Source organism: Hyperoodon ampullatus (assembly GCF_949752795.1).
Source record: "Hyperoodon ampullatus genome assembly, chromosome: 11".
Taxonomy (NCBI): Eukaryota; Metazoa; Chordata; class Mammalia; order Artiodactyla; family Ziphiidae; genus Hyperoodon; species Hyperoodon ampullatus.
In genome coordinates, this window is record NC_136924.1 from 34,086,867 (window position 1) to 34,096,347 (window position 9,481).

Consider the following 9,481-nt stretch of genomic DNA (forward strand, 5'->3'; position numbering starts at 1 on the left):
TTCTGGGTGGTCAAAGCCATGAACTATTCACTGAGCTAGTCTCTGGGGTGGGAGGATGCCCAAACATGCCAGGCACTAAGGCGGTTTATGCCCTAAGTCCTTGGTGAGTTTGATGACAGAATACATGCGAACTTCTCAAGAATGATTCACTTTGGGGCCCAAAGTGGCCTTTCTGAACTTGAGATCTCCAGCCCCATCCTGATCCTTGTGAGGCCTAACAGGCAGCTACTCCCACCCCCTTGGGCCTCTACTTAAAGGCAGCAGTAGTGCCCAGTGAAATTTTCTCCTAGCTTCAGTGTTTCTTACTCTGAACAGGGATGAGGTGGGCTGGGTAGACAGATGGATGTCACATCCCCACACTGACCTCGCCTCTTCCATCCCCTTGGTCCCCAAACTGTGTCTGGCCTTCAGCTGAACACTTCCATGTATATATTACTGAAATCGATCCCATTATCCTCTTTTTATAGATGAAAAACCTTAAGTTCAGAGAGGTCAAGTCACTTGCCCAAGGTCACACAGCATGCAGAGACCAGAGCCTGGTCTGTCGGCCTCCACCCTTGTCCAGTGTTCTTCCTAAAGCCCGCTCTGGCCTCCCAGTTGGTGGAGGGAAAGAGACCAGTGTGTGTGGGTCAGCAGTCTCCTAGCTGCCATCTGCCAGGAGACGAGCATTCAGCTTTTAGCTTTGCTGGTGATATTTCATTAGTTCACACTATTTCCACATGCTGTGGCTGGGAACAGGATACAGAGTTCCTCACGTCCAGGGCCCTGGCAGGCTGGGTGGAGGCTGCAGGATCTAATGATATTTATGAGGTCAGCCCTGTGAGATGATGTGTATTAACTCGAAGGAAACTTGGCCCCGTTCCTGAGAGCCAGATCTTGAGCCTGTGGCCTTGTTTCCCCTCCTGCCTTTCACTTGTGTTTAAGTACAATTTCACCACTGAGAAAGAGGCCAAGGGGTAGAGAGTCCCAAAGGTGCTAAAGGCATGCAGATAGACAGCTCTGGGTCCCTGCCACTTACCCACTGTGTGACCTTGAGCCAGTCGCTTCGCCTCTCTGGGCCTCAGTTCCTTCATCTGTAAAATGGAGCTGAAGAGGAAGCTGTGTTGAATACTAAATGAGACCCTCTCTGAGTAAGGGCTTTGGAGGATACAGAAATGATAATCAGGGTCGTTATCATTGTGAGGAATTTACCCTTGACCCAGTCCTCCCACTGAGAGGACCCCAGAGGGGCTTTGTGAATGGAAACGTGGGGAACCAGGGAGTGCCACCCCTGGTTTTCCCAGGAAGGTCTCCGAGGCCAGACTCAGTGTCCTTGCTGGGGAAGTCAGGAGCTACCGACAAGGGAGAAGGAAAGGTGGAGGATGTGAAAGGTACAAGGGGCTGAGAGCGGGTTCTGAGAGCCAGGGTGGTCCTAGATGGAGCTAGGACTCTGGCAAGTAAGCCAGGGTTGGGGCTCTGTAAACCCAGGTGATTAGGGCTCTTGGCCACCTGAGTTTGTGTCCCTCCCTTGAAAATTCCATCCCATCTCAGTGGTGCTCAGAGAAAATCAGGGAAGGGTTTGGTTCCTGTGAAGCTGGAGTTATAAAGGGGAGCAGGACACCCCAAGGTCATGACTGTGAAAGTCGGAAAATCTGGTAGAAATTGGTAACGGGCAGTACCTGGGACTCTCCCTTCTCGGATTGTGCTGGGGGATGTGTGTGGACAAGCAGAGAGAGGTTGGTCTGCAGAGTGTTTAAGGGCTCTCTTGGCTCCCAGACACCTGCTGACATCAGGGGAGCAGACAACACCCTGTCTTGAGCCCAGCTCAGACGGATAAAGCCATCCTAGGTTCTAAAGGCAGCAGCTTTTCTCACATTATCATCTCTTCCTCAATCCACTTCTACCTCCATCTGTCCTGGCTCCCATCACCAAAACAACCCACATCCTATAACAAAGAGTTAGAGTGATCATTGAAAGAGGTTGTGTATTTCTGTGTGTATGTGATGTGTGCGTTTGTGTGTGTGTGTTTGTTTATGTGGTTTGTGTGTGGGGACGCACACTCATGCGTGCATGCAGGCGCACCCACAGGAGATGGGTGATAAATTTCCATGTGCTTTTCCAGGACTCCCATCCAGTGTGCTCTTAACTGGCTCTTGGCATGGACGGTGGTGCCTGGTACTTCCCCACAGGTGGAGCTCTAACAATCCACATGCATCCTCTCCAGCATCAAGCATCCTTGCATAAAAATCAAGTAAATACTAACGTTCTGAACTCTCCCACAGCAATGGGGGAAAACAAAAGACTCATCTTGAACTATTTATCTGTACCCCAGTGTTATGGACTGAATTGTGTCCTCCGAAAATTCATCTGTGGAAGTCCTAACCTCTAGGACCTCAGACTGTGACTGCTTTTGGAGATAGGGTCTTTATAGAGGTAACTAACATGAGGACACTAGGGTGGGCCCTAATCCACTGTGACTGCTGTTCTTATAGGAAAAGGAAATTGGGACACGGACACGCAGAGGGAAGACCATGTGAAGACGCAGGGAGAAGATGGCCATCTGCAAGCCAAAGAGAGAGGCCTCAAGAGGAACAACCCTGCTGACACCTTGATCTTGAACTTGTAGCTTCCACGACTGTGAGGAGACGAATGTCTGTTGTCTAAGTCCCTCAGCCTGGGGTCCTTTGTTGTGGCAGCCCCAGCAAACTATTACGCCAGCAACAGAGAGGGGCTGCTGGAAGGGGTACAAGAGGGAAGGGGTCTCCATTTCCACCACCAAGACATGGACCACGTTCTCATGAAAACCCTCCAAGTCTTTTGAAATGGTTACCTTTACTTTCTTAAAAAATGTTTTTATTATAAAAGCGATATATACTCTCTATAGAAACAATGGAAAATAGAGGGACTAGGGTGGGGGAGTCACCAATATCCATTGCTACCCAAGTACAGCCACTGTTATCATTTCTGGAGGCTTTTTTGCCTTCCCATTCCTGCCAGACCATCCACCTGCCAATCACCCTTGGTGACTCAGCTTGGATGCCACGACTTACTGGAAGCCCTCCTTGGTTTCTCCCCCCTGACCATATGCCACTCCTAGCCCCTGCATTGACCTCTATCACTACCTTGGTAATGGCCCCATATTCCACTTGTTCTCTCTGTGTTTCCAGCTGCCTTTTCTGCTGGGAGTTTGAGGCACAAACACCGGCATCCAGCTTCTCCAAGAGGGCCTCCAAGGAGAATAAATCAAACTGATGTTTTTATTTTTGGCTATGTGTGGACAGTCGCTGTTCTCTAAAACATTCTTGGATTGCTACTTATAAAGCCATCTAAATCCACTTATTCACCTGTACTTCAGGGGCACCTGCTGGTGTATAATTAGTCTTTCAGGAACTTCAGCCTTCCCTTGGGGTTCAAGCCTCATATTCATGGGGCTCTCACTTGTAGGCCAAAAATTGCAGTTCGTATTCTGATAAGAGAGGGTGCTTTGGGGAACAGGGAACTGGATATTTGAAACCAGACTAAGCAAATCTGGACTATTTGGTGCCTCCTACACGTCTTGGTGTCCCTTCAGCCAATGGGGGGGAGGCCTGATGTTGGCCCCTAGAGGGAAAGCCCTTGGTGACATGACCAACGTGTTTTAAGGACATGGTTGAATCATCGCTTTTTCTTATCTGCTCTGTATTGCTTTCATTCTGGTTCTGGGTCAAATTCTATTGAAAAGATATCGTAAATCACAGAAGCTGAATCTATTTGAAAACCAGTGGTTCCTATCTTGCTCCAGTACTGTAGACTAATCCACAGATTGTATTAGAGATCGGACTGAAGTTTGGAGAATGACAGTGATTGACAATAACTGAGAATCTGGAAATAAACCTATGGGCAAAGCAAGGCAGAGAAAGACTGCAGGACAGCCCTCCTTCTCCGCTCCCCGCTTCTCCCTGCATGTCTCCTCTCTCCCCCTCCCCCCTCCTCGCCTTCCCTTCTCCTTCCTTCTCTCCCCTCTCCCTCCTCTCCCCAGTCTCTCCTCTCTTACTATCTCCCCCCATCCCTCTCCCCATCCCCCCTCTCTCCATATCCCCTCCTCCTTCCCTCCCTCTCTCTCTTCCTTGACTGGACTTTTCCTTGCCTTCCTTTGTCTCCTTGGCCAGCCTTTCTTTTCCATGACTCTCAGTCATGAGTCCTTGGTCTTATTGTGCTATAGGATTGGGTAACCTTTAGCCATCAATTGATCAATTCAACCGTCTCATTTTTAAAGTTCTTTCCTTGTATTGCTTTTTTTAAAAACTGTGATAAAAAATACATACCATCTACCATCTTAACCACTTCAAAGTGTAAAGTCCAGTTGTGATAAGTGTGTGACCTTGTTGCGTCAACCATCTCATTTTACAGATGGGAAGCCTGAGGCTCAGAGGGAATGGAACACGTCAAGGGACACAGCAGAGTGAGGACACACACCCAGGCCTGTGGATCGCCTTCTGGCTCCTGAAGGAGGGTCGGACATGCCGAAGGGAAGAGGAAGAAGAGGTGTGGAGGGAGAGGACCCAGGCAGGGGCTGGAGATGCTGGGTCATATTTAGACCACGGTCCACGCTCTGTTCTCTCCTCCCTAACTGGAAAAGACATAAATTATCAAATGAAACCTTGAGAACACGCTCAGTGAAAGAAGCCAGTTACAAAAGGTCACATACTGCACAATTCCATTTATATGAGATAACCAGAATAAAATCCATAGGGACAGAAAGTAGGTCAGTGGTGTCCAGGGGCTGGGAGAGGTGAGAATAGAGAGTAACTGCTTAATGGATAAAGGATTTTATTATGGTGGATGAAGAGGTTTGGGAACTAGATAGAGGTAGTGGTCGCACAATACTGTGAAGGCATTAAATGCCACTGAATGATTCACTTTAAAATGGGTAGCTTTCTGTTATGTGACTGTCACCTCAATTAAAAACATGTTTTTCACAAGATTTTTAGTGAATTTGCAGATGACAAAATATCACACGACAGCTGGTTTCACAGGTGTAGTCATGGTGGTTCGCACTCATAGGAGACACAGCCTTCCGTTTGCTTTGAAGGATTTCCTAGGCCACCATAACAACGGCCTGTAGGAATGGCCAGACCTGACACTGTGCTCCCTCTCTGGATGTTTCCTCACCCTCTCCCTCCTGCAGGCCCATGACACCTGCCGCTCATCCCTCACGACTTAATTCAGGCATCACCGCTTTCCAGAAGCCCTCCTTGATTGCTCCCCTCTGCCCCCTGATTACACGCCATGTTCATGTTCCCTGCGTTTACTAGGACAGTTCCTGTGGAGCAATTATCCACTGACTTGCCTGCTCCCACCCTGTCTATGAGCCTGTTGAGGGCAGGGACCTTTTAGTGGCGGAGTGGAAAGGAAACCATGTAGATCTTGGTGCCACATCGACCTGGCTTCAAAGCCTGGCTTGGCCGACTTCTTAGCTGTGTGACCTTGGGGCAAATTGCTTAACCTTTAGGAACATCAGTTTCACACCTGGAGAATGAAGACGATATTTTCCCTATAGGACTGTGCCAAGGTGTCTTGATTATATGATCTCATTCACTGAGAGACTTTTATCTTTTCCTTCTTCTTTTCCACCTCCTTCTCCTTCTCCATTATTATTGTATTGCTCTTGCTTTTCCCTTAGTTTCAGCCCTTTCCGAATATTGTCAGACTATCTCCCTGACCAGACGGACTGTAGAATGGGCAGCCTGGTGTCCACGAGGGGGGGCTGCAGTGGTGCAGGAGGGTCGAGCTGGGGCAGCGAGGAGGTGAGTCCCGGGGGTGAGTGTCTGGGGACAGCGATGCCTGCTACCATTGCCCGGGGACAGGAAAGGATAGTATTAGCTTGAGCTCTTCCTGTGTGATGTGGCCAGAGAGTCGCCCTCTCTGAGCCTCCATTTCTGGTTGTGTAAATGGGGACTCATGAGAGGACTTCCCTAGAGTGTCACACCAATGGGAAGACCTAATGCAGAGAGTGGCCATAAGAATGGGTCATGCACTCAATAGCTGCACAAGCGCAGATGTACCACCAGGTTGCCTTGCTTGTGTAGCATCACTGTGAGATGGAAGAATGATGTCTTGCACCAGAAATAGAGATATACTCAACTCTTTGCTGGGTTCTGAACAGATTCTTCAGCAGTGAACTTTCAGGAACTCCAAATTCCTACCCAAATTCTTAAAATGATTTTCAGAAAATCAAGAGAGGAGAGATCCTTTCTGGGTTTTTTTTTGCTTTTTAAAAAAATTGTAGTATAATTAATTTACGATGTGTTGTATGTTTCTGGTATACACCAAAGTGATTCAGATATACATATATATGTATATATAAATATGGTTTTTCATATTCATTTTCACAGCAAAGGAAACCATAAACAAAACAAAAAGAAAACCCTCAGAATGGGAGAAAATATTTGCAAATGAAGCAACCAACAAGGGATTGATCTCCAAAATATACAAACAGCTCATGCGGCTCAATATCAAAAAAACAAACAACCCAATCAAAAAATGACATTTTGATCTAAATAGACATTTCTCCAAAGGAGACATACAGATGGTTAAAAAGCACATGAAAAGATGCTCAACATCACTAATTATTAGAGAAATTCAAATCTTTTCTATTGTAGTTTATTACAAGATATTGAATACAGTTCCCCATACAATACAGTGGGACCTTGTTGTTTATCTATTTTATGTATAGGAGTTTGTATCTGTTAATCCCAAACTCCTAATTTATCCCTCCCTCATCCCTTTCCCCTTTGGTAACCATAAGTTTGTTTTCTGTGTCTGTGAGTCTGTTTCTGTTTTGTAAATAAGTTCATTTGTATCATATTTTAGATTCCACATATACGTGAAATCATATGATATTTGTCTATCCCTGTCTGACTTACTTCACTCAGTATGACAGTCTCTAGGTCCATCCACATTGCTGCAAATGGCATTATTTCATTCTTTTTATGGCTGAGTAATAGTCCATTGTGTGTGTATGTATATATGTATGTGTGTATATATATATCACATGTTCTTTATCCAGTCATCTGTTGATGGACACTTAGGTTGCTTCCACGTCTTGGTTATTGTACATAGTGCTGCTGTGAACATTGGGGTGCATGCATCTTTTCAAATTAGAGTTTTAGGAGAGTTCCATTCTTGTCGGCACAGCTGGTACCTGGTCTTGCAGGCTGAGGGGTGAGCAGTTAAGGGCCAGAGGCAGGAAGTGATGCCCCCACTTGAATTCCCTCAGACCACAGATGTGGGCTAAGGCCCCTCCACTTTTGGAGGGTGAGAAGGAGGGGTGAGGAGCGTGACCAGGACTATCCTCCAGGGCAAGTGAAAGTCAAGTCCCATAGTTAAGTGACCTTGGAGAAGGGGGGAGGGGGGCCCCACTCTCCAGGCTGAGGAGGCTACAGCAAGCAGCACCCTAAAGACTCTAAACTCCAGGGCAAAAGTTCAATTAAAGTCTTAGCTCCACAAATGACAAAGAAACGTCAGTAGGATGAATCAAACACGTGGGCTGATCCCTGAATTCCCTCCTCTCACTTCCCTCCCTTCCATCATTATGATGGAAGGAAAGGTATTGCAAATTCTAGGCTACCTGAGAACTCAAGGAAATGCTCTAACCACCTGAGCTTGGTTTCACCGCCTGTCAAATGGGTGCAATCCAGCCACTTCAGCAGATTCCTGAGATGCTACATTTAAGGCCCCAGTTCACACAGGCTCAGCAGGGTTGTTCCCTTAGTTCTCTCTCACGTGGAATGGAACCGCTTGCCTCTCCAGATCTCCATTTCCTCCTCTGGCTAATGGGGGAAGTGTGCTGCCCCTTTTCCCATGGAGGGAAGCCTGTGAGCTGTAAAGGCAATGATGGGACTTCCCAGTCCCCTCTGAGCCCAGGAAGTGCTGAGGGGGCAGTGCGGAGGGGCAGAAATGTCCCGGGAGCCAACCCTGCCCCAGAGCACGGTCACTCGTCCCACGGCTGCCCTCCAGGTCTGCTCCCCGTTCTCCTTTACTCTTGAGCTCTGAGGAAACAAGAGATCCCAGCCTGGCTCCATCCTCACCTGTCTCCTGTGAAGCTCCCTCAGAGGTCCGCAGACGGACTGCCCATCCTGGGCTGAAGAAAGGAGTCTTCTGTGTCCTTCTCCAGGTCCACGTTCTCTGCATTAAAGACAGACCCCAGGACCTTTCTCTCCATGATGGGAAATCAGTCAGTGGGTCCTTAGCAGGGGGAGCAAAACACCTAGGAAAATATTTCTGCCCTCAAAGAGTATACAGTTACAATACAGATAGATATATCAATATAACTATATGGTATTTGAAATAGAAGTAGATATGTGTAACTCTGTAGATACATGTAAATATGTATATGCCTCCAACTATTTCTTCACCATCTCTCTATGCCCTACAGTTCAGGCCACTGCAAAGACTTTCTTGGACCATAGTAGTAAATATCCATATAAATATATACACACATAAGAGGTGATAATATTCCTACATGGTGTTAACCCTGGGTGTAATTCCAGCCACTCTGCATTTTTCAGCTCCTCTATCCTCTAAAGCTATCATCATTCCCATTTTACAGATGGAAAAACTAAGGCATCAGAGAGGCTAAGTATGTTGCCCAAAGCCACACAGCAGATAAGTAAAAAGCTGGGATTTGAACCCAGGCAGTCTGGCTCCAGAGCCTGTGCTCTTCATCCTATAATCTCCTGACACTCACAAGCAGCAGCCTCTATATGCGCCTCTGTCTGCAAAATCAGCCCCTCCAACCACCCTCCACACACTCTGAATCGACCATTCCACTGCCTAAAACCCTCCAGCCCACCCCTCACCCCTGACTTTGGGATAACATTGAAAACCCTTGAGCAGGTCCTGCTGCCCTCCTCTGCCTCATTTTTAGAAGTGACCCTTTTGTAACATGCATCTGAGAATCAATGTCTCTTTTTCAGTATAAACCTCCTTTATAATGTCAAAATAATTACTGAACCAAGCATGGTAATAGTTCTACTTTTAGTATCTATTAGTTGAGAAAACATTTACCAAAAAAAGCTGCCATGAATTCAGTAATACTTTAAAATACATTTGATGAACTGTGATATGGATGTATTATTTTTTCAGTTTATAAACCAGGCTGGATTCAGAGATAAATTCTCAGACCATACAAATCCTTGAACCCAGAGATCCTTATCCCTCAGCTGGGAATCTTTATCCCTCCACTCTTCCAAAATTTTGCAGGTTCCCGAGGCACATTTGAACATGCTGATCCCTTGTCCTGGAGTGACCCTCCCTAAGGACCCAGCTTAAGCACCAACTCCTCTGAGGAGTCCTCCCCTGACTCATCTCATCACCCCACCGTTGCCCAGCTCTGCTGCATTATCTCTGTACCATGGCCGGTTCTTTACCATTGCTCACATCACACTGTCTCATTGTCGTTTGTTAAACACTATTGTATAATTTGGCCACTGAGTACAGGAGCTTTGGCATCCACAAGACC